Here is a 19895-nt window from a genome sequence, read left to right on the forward strand (position 1 = left end):
CAGCCAGATATCTCTGACTGCTACCGGTGTTGATCGAACTAATGTTTGATGGCTATGCCAATTGAACATTTACTTTTTATGTAGTTTATTACTTGCGTTTCAAATAAAAATATTTAACATATTATCTCCAAAGTTAAACCAGTCGTATCTCTAAATTGTGTACATAATTGAAATACTCTAGTACATAAATCAAAAATACTCTAGTTTAATAAGTACTGTTTGGGAATAATCCTATATATATTTCACATATACATCCTATCAGTGGTCCTAACAGGCACTTAATCGCCCACGACCTTTACAAGTATTCTTGGACTTCGCAACCATAACCGTAACTCTAGGATAAGGTGGTTAGCCCCATGCCTCCCAGTGTGTCTGTCTTATATCTGTAGATGCGCGTGTTCACGGTGCCAGTCTGCCTGTTCTGGAGGACGAAAAACCCGAGTTTCCGTGTGAAAAAAATTCCCTACCTCTGTATGAGACCGGCTAGCTCACCTTTAGTCGAAAGAGACCAGATAAAGGTTCCTCACGTCACTGACGGGAATCGAACCCAGGTCTTATATACCCTCTGTCCAAAAAGAAACCGAACTTTTCGAAAATAGAAGGAACTGGTGGCGCCACCTATTGTATCGTTTTGTTGTCGAAAGCGGCAACCTTCATTGGTGTTGTATCAACTGTTTATGACATTTGTTTCATTAGAAGCCGAGTTATAGTGCCAAGAGTGAAGTGTGTTTTGACGAACGTCGGTAGTCACGATATTCATGCCGTACGCCACGAATTCTCGCTATCAGTCGCTTCAAAACTTCGAGATAAAACTTAAAACTTTACTTTTGACTTCTCCAAGCGACTTTTTTTTTCTGATTCCCCTCTTCTGGTGGTCTCCACTCAGCACTCTGGTGCTTTGTTTCGAGCTCATACTCAAAACACCACGTTTCGTCACCATTAAAGATCGTTTCAAGGAAATCTGAGTCCTTACGAGCGGTTTTAATGAGGTCCTTGCACTATTCAATTCGATACATTTTTCGGTCGTTTCAACTTGTTGGAACAAATTGCGAATTCAATTTACGAAGACCCAAACTCTCGGTCAAAATGTTGTGCGCAGTTGATTTTGGAATCCCCAATTCATCTTCAATCAATCTCACGGACGATTTCGGGTTTTCTTTGATGAAATCACTAATGTTTTGGATGTTAGCTTCGCCCAGTCCAGTTTTTGAACGGGACGACGAAAAGGCCCGGCTTTTCGTCGTCCTCAAGCGTCTCACGACCACTTTGAAATCGCTTAAACCACTCGTAAACTTGAGTACGGGATAAACATTCATCACCGTATGCTTTTTGAAGCATTTGGTGCGTTTCGGTAAAAACTTTACCCAAGTTTAACAGAAAAGTCAATCGCAGCTCTCAGTTTGAGACTAATTTTCCGACCGTTCGTCAAAACACACCGTCACTCTTGGCACTATAACCCGGCTTCTAATGAAACAAATGACATAAACAGTTGAAACAACATTAATCAAGGTTGCCGCTTTCGCCAACAAAAAGATAACAGGTAGCGCCACTAGTTTCTTCTATTTCCCAAAAGTTCGGTTTCTTTTTGGACAGAGGGTGTATATATATATATATATATATATATATATATATATATATATATATATATATATATATATATATATATATATATATATATATACACACATAAACACGCACACACGATGCGTCGAATTACAAAAATACATGTAGTAAAGACAGGAAATACTGCATTTTCCATCCGAAGACTTCGATCATTGCAAGTATGGTATCAAGCCATTACTCTTTGGATCATTTTGATTGTTTTTTCCGCACAGTAAATTATAAATCCTCCGTATGCTTTTAAAATATGTTTTAGTCGATGAAAACGTAATTTGAGCGTGAATTCTAGCAGTTCTGTTTAAAGAGGCATCCTGTACACAATGCTGCAAATTGCAGGAACTCTGCGATCTTTCTTGAAGTAATGGATTCAAATTTTGCCATAACATCAGTGTGCGAGGAAGATGTATATAAGTAAGAAGATAAACCACACCCAGAAGTTGTATCCAGAAGGCTGAACTGGCATTTGAGTAGAAAGAAAGCTTCTTGCAATTGACCCTTTCGAAGTCTGTTTGGATTCGTTGATGGCTTTTGTAATCTGTCTTGTAGGCCGAGTGATCAAGTAAAATTTTTGACTTAAGCGATTGAATCTATGCTGGTTTTTTGTTTTTTTAATCTTGCAGTGAATGACACATTCTATAGAACAACCAGTGAGCTTGGATAAAGGTCGTGAGTTTGCAATGTAGTTGGGAATAAAATCATTCAAATTTCAGAATTCGATATTTGAAAATCAAATTTCAGTTATTTGATCAGTGTAGGTGTTTGGAACAGTTTAGTGAGCAGAAATAGTAATCCGAAATTGTAGAAATAATGGAAAACAGTTGTTTTCCATTATTTCTAGCCATTATGGCAGCAAAACAATTGCACTGTTTTGCTGCCAGAATGGCTAAAAGATAGGTTGAATAGGAGACTTGGATAAAGTTATAGAAAGAATTACCAAAATCAGAGCATTCACAGTGTATTTGTAGGAAGATCGGATTAAGAAAAGGCGTAGAGTGTTGGAGGGAAGGATGAGGATTGTTTTTATTCTTGGTGTCAGATTAACAATTTGTGTTAGATCGCGACTGTAAGCAAATGATTCAGCTCTCCTTTTTTGTTAGTGAAGTCAGAAAAGGGTTATTTTGAGTTATGAACAATAAATTCCGATAAGAAAATAATATCATAGTCTGCATAATTATTTTAGTTGAACTTAGGTCAACTCAATGGAGTTGGGCTACGAAGATCAGATCAGATTGCAATGTCTATAAATGGTAGTCGATGATGATGTGGAAGTGCTTTTTATTGTATGAAATTCTGAAGTTAATTTTTGCAATTTTTGTTTTTGATATTTTGTGGTTTTATTTATTTGTAGGAGATTTCTATCTAATCGCATTGGCACTAGTATTTATTTGGTTATCTTTTTATGGTACGTTACCTACAGAAACGTATAGAGTAAGGGCATGTAGCAGAGGTTAAAACTCGGATTGGAGTTTGCCCACTTTCACACTGGGAGTAGGCAGATTTCAATCTGAGCATGGCCTGAACAATGTCCTCTGCAGCATTCTGCTATCACCAGACTCCCTCTAGGCACTACCTGATAGAATAAGTAGCAGAAGCAGTAACAGGTGGTTCGTTTGTCAGCTGATCAGTAACCATTAGGTTCAATCCCGTGTAGTATCTAACTGCCATCCTGCGGAAGCCACTTTAGTGCTCGCTCCCTAATTTATTAATAACATACTGATAAATAACTTTCTCCAGTCAAACATACTCATCAGATTTATCAGGATATCTCCCTCAGCTTCAGATTTCCAACAGTCTGTTGCCTAGTGAGTGCCATGCTAACCTAACCAGGCGATCCTCTCAAGACCGTGAACTTATCCTTCTGTTAGGGAATCCAGTGACGCATGACCATACAAATGGTCATCTCATGGGATTTCTGCGGTCTGTCTATTTCTTTGACTGTAGCGGACATCCTTGATCTCGGATTTTGCCTTAAATCGCTTGCAGCAGTGTGAAAACTGATGATTGAACTAACATGGAGCTTATGGTTACATTTAACACGTTGATTAGTATAAACCATACCAAATGTCTGATTTCTAATGCCATACTCACAGCTATTTAGCATGTATCACATGCATGTTAGCGATACACAATTCCATTTAGTGTAGTTTTTCCATCATTGTAAATACTTAAATGCTGATTTATAATAATTAATAAAACGTCAAACAACACTTATTAACACAGTCTTTCTGGTTTATTTATTTATATATTTTATTCTGAAGTAACACATACAATAATGGGTATGTGTAACAATTAAAAATTTCTGCGAGCAATTCTCGCACAAATTCATGATGACGTCAATAACACTTTGCTTTTCAGTTGTATTTAATTATTGAGGTCATCAATACTTTCCCACATTTTGGTACTAAACAGCCGAATCTAACGTCTCGTTGCGGTGCTGCCGACATGTTTAGTATGAACCCATAGTCGCCTATAGCAATTCCTTATGCTTTGCTGAAACTTACCCAAATCGAAGAACAACTGAATATATTTAAAAAAAAGACTAAATTAAGAACGAAGATACAGAAGTTATAGACAAAGATGGAAATTAATTCTAAGAAGAAGATACCTCATAAAGGGTTTGGAAACTTGCAAAAGAAGTAATAAACTTACTAATGCATTAATTTCTAAGAACTTTCTCTTCTATTGGCTTCCTCCACCTTTCTATTTATCAGTCTATTCAGCTGCGTAAGCACTCAACAATCACTTTATTTTTATTTTTCCTTAGACCGTATCTACGTCAGCTATCTCAAGTGCACTCTTTGACAACTTTTCTCACTAAAGTGACATAAAAGCTGCTGAAACTTTTGTGTCCAAAAATAAAAAAAAAAGAGTACAGAAGCAGTTTTTTTCCCCAACATTATGAAACACTAACTCAATAGCATTCTTTCGAGAATCTGAAAGTTATCAAATGACTTCACTTGCGCATTTTTTTAAACTTCTCGTTTTAATCTCCTTAATGTATAGGAGTTAGTAATCATCTACCGGTGTGTTTTTGTGTAGCTAACCCCGTATCTCACCTTGCCATCTCATCTGTGTTTCTTTTTTTCCCCTTCCAATTCTAAAGAAAAAAAATCTGAAGTAGAAGGAAGCTAGAAAATCACTAAAAGTAATACTTTTAAGCCCCGAAGTACTTTTTCTTTATTTGTAAGTAAACTGCATATAGTTTCCCAAATTAAAATTAGCCTACCAGGTACATTCGAAATTAATTTTGAGTCTTAATCTCATCATTGAGAGCATACCTGTATATTAAGTGCTTCGAGGGTAAGAAAAGTAATATCTGGGTCACAGTTGATCTACTCGTAAAAGAGAATTGCATCTTCCTTTACAACGTCTACTTTTAAACAGCCTTCCCTATACTGTTTGTCCCAGTGGCTACAACACGTAAGTTTTTAAGAAACAGGCCATAGATGACTTCTTTCTTAATAATTAATCTTATCCTAACCTCGACTTACCCACGTAGCACTGTTTGTAACCTCCCATCTGTGGGGTTCACATATTAAAAATGTATCATGCAATGTTAGTATTTCAGTTTGAGGGTGTGTTTCATGGTTTTGCACTAGAAATGCTTTATCCTATAACACCTAGTGCTAGAAAATTAAAACAAACGTTACATCGTTGTATGCACGTGGGTGTTGATTCTATCAGCATGACCATGGATGACATGACACATGATTGTATGCCATGCCTTACTTAAAGGAATTCTATTGAAATGGTTTGAAAGAATTGGTGTTCAAAGGATTATCTGCTGAACTACGATCGGTATTCGGGAAAATATTACCAGGGAAAGTAATGCTACGTGGCTAGTTGTATTCACGAGAAGTTCGAAATATATTACATTATATAGAATTAATAATCTGGCATGTCTCATAGGATTTAAACCGAATGAAAGATAAGAAAATGTAATTTTGTATTTAAAAATATATCAAAGAAGACCGATATATAAATGAATTGATGCCATTAAGTTCGTCTGAAAAAAGCAAATATCTTAAAGAGGGAGAAACATTAAACTTGGAACTAAACTCTTACAGAAACTGATAGTGCAATAGTCTAATAAGGGTGGTTCGTTTAAAAAAAAATCCAATCTAGAAAAGGCTATACTCATATAAACGCCTATTGCTTCAAAATTCTAATACATATACAGGCCAGTGAATTAAAACCTTTTATATAATACTGTGTTGGATCTCCTTTGGCCAGAATTGAAGCAGATATACTGTTTGGTATAGATTCCACAGGATGTTGGATTTCGTCTACAACATGCCAGACGACCCTTTAACAGATTTGACGGAAGAGGAATTTGCTCCTTGATCTGTTTTTCTAACCACATTCTCAATGAGGTTGAGAGATGGGATTTGTGGTGGTCAGGGAAGATGGTGGTTGTCGCTGCCATGCTCGCTCAACCAATGCTGAACAATTCTTGCACCATGGGAGACTATGATATATGGTTCGTCATTCATTCTTTCTCTGAGGGATGTTCTGATATACCTTAGCGGACACAAGACCTCCCAGCAATATCAGGGAACATCGATGGTTTCCGAATAGGCATGCGACAGCCAATAAAGATCCTCTTCAGTTTCCTGTGCATGGTTCGGTGAGATAAGATGTGGGTCAGGAACGGCCTTCTTTAAATGCTTCGGTCAACTGCTGCACACAGGAAATTCTGTTTGTACGTACAAGCCTTCTCGGAGGATGGCGATCTCGTTCCTGAGAGAATGTCTTAGGACCACAGTTACAAGACAAGCGATGTGGGTTATTTTTCCACTTATTAAACACCTCACCTTTTGAAAAACCAGTCAGATCTTCTGCTTTCAAAATCGTAGCCTCAGCCAGACACACACCCACAATCAGTCCTTTGTCGAACTCCCAAAGATCTTTTGTGTTTCATTGTGATGAACACTAGCGACGATTACTGACTAGCACCATTCTTAAATAGCTGCCTAAAACTAGTGACCAATATTTTGCATATACGCTGCTTAAATGACGTTTACATATATCTTCATAAAGGTTTCTAATGCAGCGGTGGCTATGCGCATAATATCCATGACGCCGATTTCATAGTGAGGACGTCATAATGGAGGCTTCATTACAAGAATGCTACTCAGTTTTATCTGTTGAAGAAATGTAATTATAGCCTTTCTCTAATAGCTTATTAAAGTAATCATAATATAAAAATATTGTTATCGTTCTCTGAGTCTCAGGGACATGCGGAGGGTGTATTATGTATGTGAAATTGCTTGTTTCTGAGACCAATATTTGAGATTACATAAAACAAAAGACCTGTAGTGGTGATTTATATTTTTGAGGTAAAGTATACGACATTAAATGACCAAGAAAGTGCACTAATAGATATATCGTGCATGGACTTCTCTTTTCAAAAATTAAAAATCCTGAGTCTTCTACGAGATTATTGCAGAGAATCATGAAAATAGACTAATCGAAAACCGTTTCTCTACTTTTCAGTGTTTCAACAACATGAACGTGAGTTAGAAAGAAAAATTTGAGGCGACATGCCATTTAAAAAAAAATCCTTGAATGAGTAAATTTCTACTTGCACTTCTCCTAGACTTTGAGTTTAAGCCATCACATTTTTATTAAGTAAGCCAATAATTCCTTCTTTGTTTTTGTTTTTTTTAAATATCAACTTCTATGAAAATAAAAATTCAATGTTATGAGGGAAATCAAAAGATCTTTTTCTGATTTTGATGTTGACAAAATGCAGCTATGAAGATTTCAGAATATACAAACAAAGGTTGAATTCTTAGTTGCTTTTCATATTTACTCGGAAGATGGCGACACTCCATTTGAGGTTATGGCTGACCAAACTGAACAATTTTCTTCTAGTCATTTCTGGTGTAAAAAAAGACCTTTTGATTTACCTTCGTAACATTGAATTTTCATTTGCATTATTGTCTTTTAATTTCATCGTCATCTGCTTGCTTAGAGGACAGTGTATATTAATTTTTTTTTAAATATTTCTTTTTATCCGGAGAGCTCAGAGGTTTTATCAAACATAAGATGCGAGGAACACTTTAAAAGATTTATCACAGCCAGAATCACATCAAGATGGCAATGATTTTCCAAATGGAAACTCACACCGCACCCCCAAACAGGCCCAAGAACAATGCAGTTAACAAATAAGAAAGACCATTTAAAGGATGAACTGCTTTAGGATAATCACAAACAGCATCAAAATACACCTTCTGTCCGAAACGAAACCGAACTTTTCGAAAGTAGAAAAGAAACTAGTGGCGTCACCTGTTGTGTCTTTTTGTTGTCAAAAGCGGCAGCCTTCATTAGTGTTGTATCAACTGTTTATGACATTTGTTTCATTATAAGCCGAGTTATAGTGCCAAGAGTGAAAGTGTGTTTTGACGAACGGTCGGAAAATAGTTTCAAACAGAGAGCTGCGATTGACTTTTGTTTAAACTTGAAAAATGTTTTACCGAAATGCATCAAATGTTTCAAAAAGCTTACGGTGATGAATGCTTATCCCGTACTCGAGTTTACGAGTGGTTTAAGCGATTTCAAAGTGGTCGTGAGGATCCTTGAGATCGACGAAAAGCCGGGCCGTCCAAAAACTGGACTGAGTGAAGTTAACATCCAAAAAGTGCGTAATTTCGTCACATAAAACCGAAATCGTCCGTGAGATTGATTGAAGGAGGATTGAGGATTTCAAAATCAACTGCGCACATTTTGACCGAGAGTTTGGGCCTTCGTAAATTGAATTCGCGATTTGTTCCCCACAAGTTGACCGACGACAAAAAAAAAGGTATCGAATTGAATACTGCAAGGACCTCATTAAAACCGCTCGTAAGGACTCAAACGTCCTTGAAACGATCGTTACTGGTGACGAAACGTGGTGTCTTTAGTATGAGCCCGAAACAAAGCGCCAGAGTGCTGAGTGGAGACTACCAGAAGAGGGGCTTCCGAAAACAAAATCGCTTGGAGAAGTCAAAAGTAAAGGCAATGTTGATTTGTTTCTACGATTCCAAGGGAATTATCCGCAAAGAATTCGTCCCGCCTGGCCAAACGGTGAATGGTGAGTTTTATCTCGAAGTTTAGAAGCGACTGATAGCGAGAATTCGTCGCGTAAGGCATGAATATCGTGACTACCGACGTTCGTCAAAACACATAACTCGTCTTCTTCTAATGAAACAAATGTCATAAACAGTTGACACAACACTAACGAAGGTTGCCGCTTTCGACAACAAAAAAGACACAACAGGTGACGCTACTAGTTGCTGCTACTTTCGAAAAGTTCGGTTTTGTTTTGGACAGAAGGTGTATTTCCAATGTAAACCATTATGTTCTTTAAGACTATTAATTTTTTTTAAGTAGAGATCGTCTTAAAATTATGAAATACGACAAATTTCTTAAACACAGAATAGGGAATTTAAAACAACTCTTTTTCCTGTCCTGTTAATGGCATGAACGATAAATTATGAATCTCATTAAAGATAAAATATATACTTAACATAAATGAACATAATATAAAATAAGAGAAAAACAAATAATTTACATTTAAACGCTACTAAAAAAAAAAAAAAACCTGCGAAAAACCAAACTTTGTACAAAGTAAGATCTATTATATTTTTCCTATAATTCAAGGTTAGTTTCATGAATGAAATAATTTGTTAATTGTTAAGCATTAAAGTAACATCGAAATTTCATGACTTGTTTTAGCACAGATAAAAGCCTATGACAAGCAAAACAGACTGAAGTTTAAATCAAACTTGTACCCACTATGGCAGATAGGGTTTCAGTTATGGACATTAAGTAGTCAGCTGATATTACTCTCCATCATGCTGCAGTTTCACGAAAGTCAAGCTATGGTTAGTAGATGGACCGTAACGTAATTGTAGCGAGGAGGCTCGGGAATATCACACAAATCTTATTAACGCAATGAAATGCTTCGTGCATGCATGAACATCGAGGAATTTAGAAGATGCAAAATAATGCAACTTGACAATACGTAGTCGTAATTAACTATTGAGTTTCATTACAAATTTAACATTGCTTGCTATAAGGTGCGTGCGTGCGTGTGTGTGTGTGTGTGTGTGTGTGTGTGTGTGTGTGTGTGTGTGTGTGTGTGTGTGTGTGTGTGTGTGTGTGTGTGTGTTATTTAAGAAGATGACTATCCAAAATATGAATTTTCAGTTGACAAAAGTATGACAAAAGCATCTCTAGCTCACTCGCTGATGGTGGTCTGGTTAAAAAGATAATTGTATACAGTTTTTAAGATTTGGAAGGAGTAAGACTCAAAGTTCTAAGAACATTCTCTACTCACGTGACTGACAATTCTTCCTAAACAAAATCTGTCTGGTATAAATTTATGCCTAATGGCTGTGCGCTTCGCAACCATATGCCTGGGGAAGGAGTGTCCTAGGTTCGATTCCCATCAACGACGTGAGGAGCTTAAGGATCTTCCTCAGCCATAGCCAAGTTAGCCGGCGTGGACAGTAGGGTTTTTTCCCAGTTTATCTTGGGGTTTTGCATCCCGCAAAGCAGGCAAATCGGCCTTCAGAACTCAACACTACAGGACATAGGATACACCGGGTAGTAGAGCTGACCACCTTATCCTGTGAACGGTTTGAGGTCGGATGATTAATAAACCCTCGACACCGAAAGGTAAAAGAGGGTAAAAGGAAGATGAGACGATGAGGTAAATTTATGCATGATACTATTGAATGATGAACCATAAAGCTCAGTAAACTATATGTTATTTGTCGAGCTTCCCCCTGCAAAAACGGTAGCTATCAAGAGATGTATGTTAGTTCACTATGATTTCTTTAAGATTTTACAGCAAAAGCGCATCACATAGCATTTCTTCGCTTTAATTGTGAAGCAAAATTTCGCATACTAAGAATTGGATACCCAACGATAAGCGAAAACAAATGTCGCCCGGACATCGCAAAACGTTTCTTTGGCATTTTTCAAATCCTGTCTAGTACATAAAGTGCTCTTCTAATTGATTTTTAAGTGAGGATTAGCTAATCTCATACAGTGGCCGTACGGTATTTTTTCCTGTAAATCGGCCGGAGAGCCCATGCTGTTAACAACCATAAAATAGTAGCCTCCATAGCTTGAGTTCGGCAACATTTTCTGTATTGGGTTATTCATTGTAAAGCAACTCCACATATATGGACCTAGCATATAACGATTCAGTCAAGCTATCCTTTAAATATGGTTATTACAAAAAATTAACGGATAAATATGGAAGTTTATGAGCTTTGCTGCACCAAATAGCAGATAACTAAGAATTAAATCTATGAATCAAATCAGTAATGTAGAATCTACATCGGTAGCTTACATATGAGTATTTACGAACAAGAGATTGAGACACTAAAACATGCAATTCTGACGAAAGGAACTGAAGATCATGTAAGATATGGAACCAACTTAACTCACATTTATGCGGTTCTCAACTCTCCAGTGGTCATCTCCGAATTACGGCCAAATGATCATTGGATTAAGGAGCAGTTTTTATTGTTCTAACAAACGTATTCTTTTTTCTATTGCTCAGAAGTTAAAATATGTTCTACTTACGCCATTTTGCGTGGAATATCCTGTGACTGCAAGATATGTTATGCATTTCTCGTGTGCATCTCGTAATGTGAATGGAAAGCCTTGCTCGCCTAATCTAAGAAATAATTTCAATGGAAGTCAACAAATCCTCTAATTTTTTCCATAATTATTCTTGGTCTTATATCTTTTATGAAAAATCTTCATGTGCTGCTCCTGTAGAAGACGTCTTTCTGCCATTGTCTCCATGTTTATCTGTTTATCTTGACAGACTCCGTGCAGGTGCTTTTCTGCTTAGAACAACATGCGTTTACAGTTCATCCAGTGACTAAACATTGAGTTGGAAGGGAGAGGTGGAAGTTGTACCTTTCTACTAGATTACCACATTCTATCATTTTTTCCCTATTCACTAAAGAATAAATTATTTTCTATTTCTTATGCTGATCTCGATTTGCTCTTCGTTATGAATCGGAAATATATCCCATAGGGACATTTTATCATTTTATTGACACTTTCCTATTCTTAGTTCTTATTCACTAGACATGGTAATATTTGTTCTCTAGAGAAATAACGCCTCCGTAGCTCAGTCAGTATAGACGAAGGCCTTTGATTGGAAAGACCTGTCCCATCAGTGATGTGAAGAACCTTTATCTGGTCTATTTCGACAAAAGGTGAGTTAGCAGGAGGTAGATTTTTTTTTCACCCAGAAACTCGGGTTTTTTGCCCCCAGAACAGGCGAATTGGCCCCCATGAACACACATGGATTACAGTCATCAATACGTCCCAGCCATATGCCATTCCCGAGCCCGGATAAAATTGGGGTGGCTGGGAAAAGCAATAGTGAACTACCCCGTAAAAATATCACCAGGAACACCTTGTGGGAAATGACTACGAAGTCACCTACGGTCGAAAACGACTAAAAAGAGAACAATCACCAGAGAAATAACCAATAACCCATTGTGGTAATTACATCCGGGTGGTGAAAGTCATTTTGCACCAAAATGTTAAAACTGAAATCACTGAAGAAATGTGTTCTACAACACCATCTTTTGTATTATATAACAGTGTATTATCAGAATTATTTGAATCATAACATCGGTTTGGAATAAAAGAAAGGCTATAGTATGTTACCTATGCCCTTTGAAGATATGATCAAGGAATTAGAAATCGATTCCTTCTTAATGGGGAAAACGTAAGGGCAAATCCACTAACCTTCTGTGGCTTCTGTAGAGCAGAAGGGTCGCTCTTTGAGTTGTTTATCATATTCTAAAGAGAGATTTTGGGACTCCTAAAATGGCAGTTTTGCATTTCCTACATCACATTACTTGCTTCACTTGTTCCGAGGTTCTGTAACAAATCGAGTCTTATCATGGGTTTCAAAACCAATTACTTCGTTTTCATATAAATAAGGTTAGTGGCCTGTTTGGTAATAGTGCATAACTAATTCAGAACTATTAATCCTGGCATATCCAATATTGCTGTCAGCTCTGTCTGTCGGTCATCATAATGAGTTTGATGTATATTCTGTAGGGTCATTTTATCACACCGTACTTGAGAGAGTGTATGATAGAATATATTAGATCATTCATCAAAGTTTTATTTTTTTTTCTTTCCTTTTGGTTCTCTTCTAATTTTAGTAACAACTTTGTTAAAAGACGCCTGTAATCGTTTATTACGTTTAATAAGAGTCAAGTATTAACTTGTTTGTTTTCGTATGCGAAGTACACATAAGATAGATAGATATGAATGCACAGATATACTGTTATAATAAAAAAAGGTCCGATTTAAACTTGTTGGTTGAAAATACACATGAATAATTATATAATTATGATATACTGTATAATTATAATAATTCATACATCTCCTGAAGGTGTGTGTTATATATATATTTTTTTGTACAATTGACAATTTTGTAAATTATTTTATTCATACAAGATATAATAGTGTAATATATATTTTACTTCAAATTTATTAAGAAAAATTTTAAAATAACCTGAAACTTTTAGAAAACTCTAAAAAAATAAGAACACCTTTAATTTTTTTATATATGATAATATCATGAAAAAATGAACGAATGTTATGAATTTTGAGTGATATATTGTATATTGCAAATTGTTAGAGTGTGAGTGTTTCAAATCAACACAGTTCTAAGAATTGAGTGTGCAAGCTCATCACAATTCTAAGAACAAAAAACGTATTCAGTTTAAATTTCTGTCAGCATTAAAAATAAAGTAAATTATCTCCTAGCGGATATTTCTACGTTAAAATATTTTATGCTGAATCTGTTGATTACTTTTACACGGCAAACTATCACTTTTATTTCCATACCATCTATCGTTACAACAAGAAGTATTCATAATGCCATTTATAATCACTGCCAAAAACAATTGCTAATGAGACAGTTTTTAGTTGAGGTACTTGGCTAGTTATACGAAGCACAACATTATCGGTTCATTTGAAGAAATCTCTGTAATCGGATAAGGAAACCGACATTAGCTGCTTAATTGTTTCTTTGATTTCCCTCTAATAGATCCGTAGTATTTAATACCTTGTGAATAGTAATCAAATTTATTCTCTCAATGAAGCAATTCACCATCAGGTAACTAACTTAACTGGAAATGCATTTAAACCGATTTGAGTTGTTCTAGTACATTTAAACCCATTGCCACATGTTTAATACATCTATTAGATAATGTTTGTAGTAAATTTTCTGTTTCTACTTATTTCTGTTCTTTAAGTACATAAATTGGTTATCGTGGTAAATTAAGTGTAAATAGGGATTTTTACTACAATATCCATATGTGGCTTTGTTTACGAAGTGTTAACGGGATTGTATATTTATTTAATGTAGATATCAGCCAACTAGTTCTATGTTAAATATAATGTCATATATATTTCTTTTGTACAATTTATAATTTTGAAAATTATTTTATTCTTACAAGAAATAATAATGCAATATATATTTTACTTGAAATTTAATAATAAAATTTTTAAAATCATTTGAAACTTTTTCAAAACTCTAAAAATATAAGAACACCTTTAATTATTTTATATACAATAATGTCATGAAAAATGAACGAGGAGTGTTGGTTGTATTATGAATTTTGAATGATATATATATATATATATATATATATAATAACTCGAAGTCCCAGAATATCTTCAAATCCCAGAAAATTTGCAGTACTTCCTAGTAAATTACTCGCCGAAAAAATTATGATATGATGTTATTGTAATCCCATATTTCTATTTCTATTTAATATTTCTTTAATAGAAATCATATTTCTATTTAATCATAATTAAATAGAAATAAAGATGTCGAATAACAATATAAACAAAATTGTTATGTTATATTATAATTCAAGCGAAGTAAAAAGAAATTTAATTGCAATATACAAATTTTGTTACATATGAAAATTAAAAAGACAAGAAGAAGCTAAATTAAATATTTTCGAGGGAAAAAAAGCATACAAAATATTTTTTGTCACGACGCAAAATAAAAGGACACAGATCAATTTGGATTGTCCAAGTACTGAGGATGAACAGAGGAAATATTCCCAGAGTATCTACTTTAGCATGGATCTTGGAAAGGAAAAGGGAGAAGTCTAAACTATCTTGGCAAATAATCACAAAAAAGAAAAAAGAAATGTGACCACTTGAGAAAACTGGAAGCAAACAGTATTAGTGGTAAAGAAGAGGGGTAACTGGTGAAGATGGATCTCGGTCATATAAACGGGAACCGGAGAGGATAGGAAGGTGGGTAAGTATTGAACATTACTCAGAATATTACTAAAATATTTATTAAATAGAAATATGTAAATAACTTATGTATTATTGCATACATAATTGCGAATATTGCATACACACAGAATGAAAGAGGCATCCAACTGTGCAGTGCATCATTTATAAATAAAAGGGTTATATGGGATCACGCTAAAAAATTCTTCGGAATGTACCTGTTAATTTTAATTATAAAGTGGTGTCATCATTCTTTTGATTATACCTTCCGTGCTTCATAAATATGTCCACATGGAAATATTTCAAAACAGTTGTTCGTTTTGAATCCACTCGGAGACAGCAAAGTTCCAAATGGTGCGTGGGGGAACTTAGTTACCATGACGACAGCATCTTTCTTAGCGTACTCTGCAGAAAGCTAATTCTTTGTATATGGAGACCTGACAGCCCTTACTACAAAAACATATCTCTTTCACGTAACCATTTCCTATATTTTTTGTTTACTGACATGTCTATGTGATTGCTCTTTCTCTCTCCTCTTAGAGTCTGCTTATTTCTTTTTTTTCTTCCATTGATCATCGATATGGCTATAGTCTTTGTTATGCGAAGGGAAAATAGTGTGCTCTCTCATCCATTCTACACAGTCCATCTGTCGATTTCGCCGCGTGTATCCAAAATCAATAGTATTAGGATAGTGCAATGTGGTGATACCTAATATTTACTTTCAAGCATCGCGACATATCAGTTATTATTATTATTTTTTGTTATTTAGTCTCGAAATCTGAAGCCTATATTGTCTTTCCAGAAAAATAAGCCAAACCATGGCAATGCATACGGAAGTGGAGAAACAAAGGAATTTTGAGAATTTCAAATGCTGTATTTGCTATTTGAGATTATTTACAATAGTAGCTCTCGTTGAAATCTTAGTTGTGATATGGACTACGAATTCTTCAGAATAAAATTTTCGATTCATCGCACAGGAACATGTTGTTCTAACATAGTACTAATCATTTTCAGAATTTTCGTATTCTTTTCATATGGACTACATTTCTGTATTGAAAATTTGTTCCTTAAGTATACGGAAATAATTGCATCTGTTTATCGTTTTGTAAAGAAAGGGTGAAGTAGAACAGATAACAATGAGATAATTATGACATTTTCTTAAAAAGTCAAATTGTAATTAAATTATTTTTTTTTGTGGATTATACGAATCAACCAAATCCACAATTGGTTACCTTCTCCTAATGACCTCTCACCTCTTATGCTACCTGGTGTGTACGAGGTCCCATGTTCTTGTAAATTGTCCTACTATGGACAGACAGGTAGATCCATTAACAAACGCATTTCGGAACATCAAGACCATATCCATCTCATCAAACTACAGAAATCTGGCCTCGCACAACACGCAGTTGAAAATCCAAACCATAGGATCCATTGGAAAAAGACCAAACTTCTACATAGATCTTTATATAAACATGAACTTTATAAAAAGAAAGTGCTGAAGCCCTACGTCACAGACCTATCTTACTATCCGTAAAGTCTGGGAAATTGTCATCCTAAATTGTTTAAAATAATTTTGTGTCATCTCATTTTAATTTAATCTCCCCCCCCCATACATATTGTAATTTAATTCTATACACGCTACTGCACGCATATTGGGATTCCATTGTCAGCATGCGTCCTAACTGTATGTGATTCCTAGTATTGTTTGAATTAACTGTACTGACGATGTGAAGAAATATTTAGGACGAAATATTTATTTATCAAAAATCCTATTACTGTAGTAACGTGTGTATGTTTAGTTAGATATGATTACGTTATTTAAAGATATCTATACAGCAATGGTACTTTTGTAAAAATCCTATTACGGAGTTCAAGTGTCGAAATCATTTTATTAAACTCTTCGGCAATTTTGGGGTTAATTTAATTTTAATTTTATACTGAAGTATAAAAACAATATCGACAAGTATAGAAAAATGGAATTTGACTAACCACAGTTGCTCTTACTTATCCGTGAAGTCCAAGGCTGTCCACGTATCCGCAGTCTCAGAAACAGTAATTTTTAATATGAAACGGTTGTTATTTTTATGCTTATATACATCCTCTGTCCAAAAAGAAACCGAACTTTTCGAAAATAGAAGAAACCAGTGACGTCACATGTTGTTTCTTTTTGATGTCGAAAGCAGCAACCTTCATTAGTGTTGTGTCAACTGTTTATGACATTTTTTTCATTAGAAGCCGAGTTATAGTGCCAGGAGTGACAGTGTGTTTTGACGAACGGTCGGAAAATGAGTTTCAAACAGAGAGCTGCGATTGACTTTTGTGTTAAACTTGGTAAAAGTTTTACAGAAACGCATCAAATACTTCAAATGCTTATCCCATACTCAAGTTTACGAGTGGTTTAAGCGATTTCAAAGTGGTCGTGAGACGAAAAGCCGGGCCTTCCAAAAACTGGACTGAGCGAAGTTAAAATCCAAAAGATGCGTACTTTCATCAACGAAAATCCGAAATCGCCCGTGAGATTGATTGTAGATGAATTGGGGACTCCAAAATCAACTGTGCACAACATCATTTTGACCGAGAGTTTGGGTCTTCGTACATTGTATTCGTGATTCCCTACAAGTTGACCGACGACCAAAAAATGTATCGAATTGAACGCTGCATTAAAACCGCTCGTATGGGCGGTTTTAATGCAGCGTAAGACCTCAAAAACCGCTCGTATGGACTCAAACTTCCTTGAAACTATCTTCCAAGTTTCGTTACTGGTGACGAAACGTTGTGTTTTGAGGATGAAACCGAAACAAAGTGCCAGAGTGATGAGTGGAGACCACCAGAAGAGGGGCATCCGAAAAAAAAAAAAAAAGTCGCTTGGAGAAGTCAAAAGTAAAGAAAAATGCTGATTTGTTTCTACGATTCCAAGGGCATTATCCCGAAAAAATTCGATCCGCCTGGCCAAATGGTCAATGGTGAGTTTTATCTCGAAGTTTTGAAGCGATTGATAGCGAGAATTCGTTGCGTACGGCATGAATATCGTGACGACCGACCGTTCGTCGAAACACACTGTCACTCTTGGCACTATAACTCGGCTTCTAATGAAACAAATGTCATAAACAGTTGACACAACACTAATGAAGGTTGTCGCTTTCGACAACTAAAGTATACAACAGGTGTAGCTACTAGTTTCTTCTATTACATGCAAATTTCGTCTGCTATCGTGCAGGTTTAAGGGATTAAAATCCTTCCTGGATTGGAAACCTCAACCACCTCCTTATTAGATCAACACCTCACTTTACACGAATACTTTTGAAGATCATTCTTGTCTCAGGCAGAATTTGGACACACTGTTTTCTTTCCAAAGGGCGTGGTCTAGCGAGTGTAACAAGTAGCCCACATAATACATCTGAACTCAACATGAAAGTGCTTTCCCCCTAATCGGTTTTCTTTTATTGACTTGTAGTTGATACATTGGATTAATTGTAATAAATCCAGCTTAGATGTATTTTTATCTTGACCTATACATTCAGAGTAAAATTTTTATCTGAATTCCAATCACAAAAAAAAAGCTATAACCATATTCTACATTACTGTGAATGGATTACGAGTTGGATAATCCGCAACCTCTGTTCTATTGACCTAAATTGGAACTTTTTAAAGTCACTTCAGAACTCTTCTAAGAAGTAAGGTGATAGCTTCACAATGGATAATGAAAATCATCTACCACCTAAAGATATTCAGAAACATCGTGGCCATAGATGCATCGAAAGTACGGACCAACAAGACTAACATTTGAGGGAACACAGTTTTTTTTTTGTTTGTTTTTTGGCGAATGGCCCTGAATTATTCTAATTCTAATGATGGAATACTGACTATAAGTTCAGGACAGTTTTCATAAATTCATGGAAATTCTGTTGCTAATACGCTCTCAAGCAACGAATACGTTGTTCCAAGTTTGCTGGTGTATAAAATGCATGTAATTCGTTCTTAATAAATCTGTTTGGCAGCGTGCCATATACAAATAGTATGTAATATAAATAGTCTGATGTTGCGCAAACCGAAGCTTTTTTTTTGTAACATATTTATTCCCCACACGAAAGACAGAAGAGCCAATGGCAAACCGATGCTGTGAGAGAGCGATTGAAAATTGAAAAATATTAATCGTTTGTTTATAATTAAAAACCTGAGCTTGAATTTCTAAACGATATTTAAAGAAATAACGTCATATTCATGCCTCATGTTCTAAAATCTCAGAAGTTGTGTCATTATCCCATAAGTGGTAATGAAATGTTAGAAATCTAAAGTGTTATGTAACAAAACAGTCGATTTTTTATTATAATTACGCCCAAGATACTAAGGTAATATGATGAGAGAGTATTATGCCTGTTAACCGGGTATTTTTCTGCCCGGTTTTGTGTTATCTACTAAAGAAAGAAGAAACATAAACACCAGCCATTTCGGGAGGGTAAAGACTACCTCCCTTTTATGAAACTTAGCGATCTTACCATCAGTTGAAAAAGCCCTTATAAAGGTTCTCCATCTGTTAAAATTAACCTAGGTTTTCCAGTTGAAGGGATACCGAGTAGTTCTCACAAACATCGTCTTACACAACGCATTGCCATATTCCATGGATTCAAACATGAAGGACATTACCGTAATTAAAGTTTTTTTTTTTTTAAAAAAAAAAGTAAACGTAATATATTACTTCATTAGTATCCCATTGTCATAACTTATATATTTATTTATCATATAATAGAATGTAATAAGAAGCACAAATGAAATAAATATACAATGTTTGGTGTATATTTATTTCTTGATATTTACCCATAGTTCGCATTATGGGTAAATATCAAGAATAGTGATCGGGGACTTGCTCCACCTTTGCTGTGAGTTGCCTCAGCTTGCACTACCTTCAAGGGTCAGTTGCTGCTCTATCCAAGTATTTGCTTACGCTTGGAATCGCCGAACTTTATATAGTTTCTATATTC

The sequence above is a fragment of the Typopeltis vanoorti genome, chromosome 12 (assembly GCF_054136105.1).
Source record: "Typopeltis vanoorti isolate ZY-2024b chromosome 12, IOZ_Tvanoo_1.0, whole genome shotgun sequence".
In the NCBI taxonomy this organism is placed as follows: Eukaryota; Metazoa; Arthropoda; class Arachnida; order Uropygi; family Thelyphonidae; genus Typopeltis; species Typopeltis vanoorti.